Consider the following 285-nt stretch of genomic DNA (forward strand, 5'->3'; position numbering starts at 1 on the left):
AAGCACTAATGTGAATATATAGTATATTTTTCATGTGTGTCTACTAATATAAATTAATAAACAACAAATCATAAGATTATGAAGCACAGACTTTATTCATACCACCAGACCACAATGTAAACACGTTACTCTTATTCACTAATACGCCTTGGTTGCTTTCTGTATATTTTTCATGAGTTAAAAGCTGCTCTTACATTTGTACAGATGGGATTATCACAGATGTTTTGTAATATTGTGACCAAGAGCAGAAAACGTCTAGGTTACTATTGTAACCTCCATTCTCTG

Source organism: Xyrauchen texanus, chromosome 36, assembly GCF_025860055.1.
Source record: "Xyrauchen texanus isolate HMW12.3.18 chromosome 36, RBS_HiC_50CHRs, whole genome shotgun sequence".
Taxonomy (NCBI): Eukaryota; Metazoa; Chordata; class Actinopteri; order Cypriniformes; family Catostomidae; genus Xyrauchen; species Xyrauchen texanus.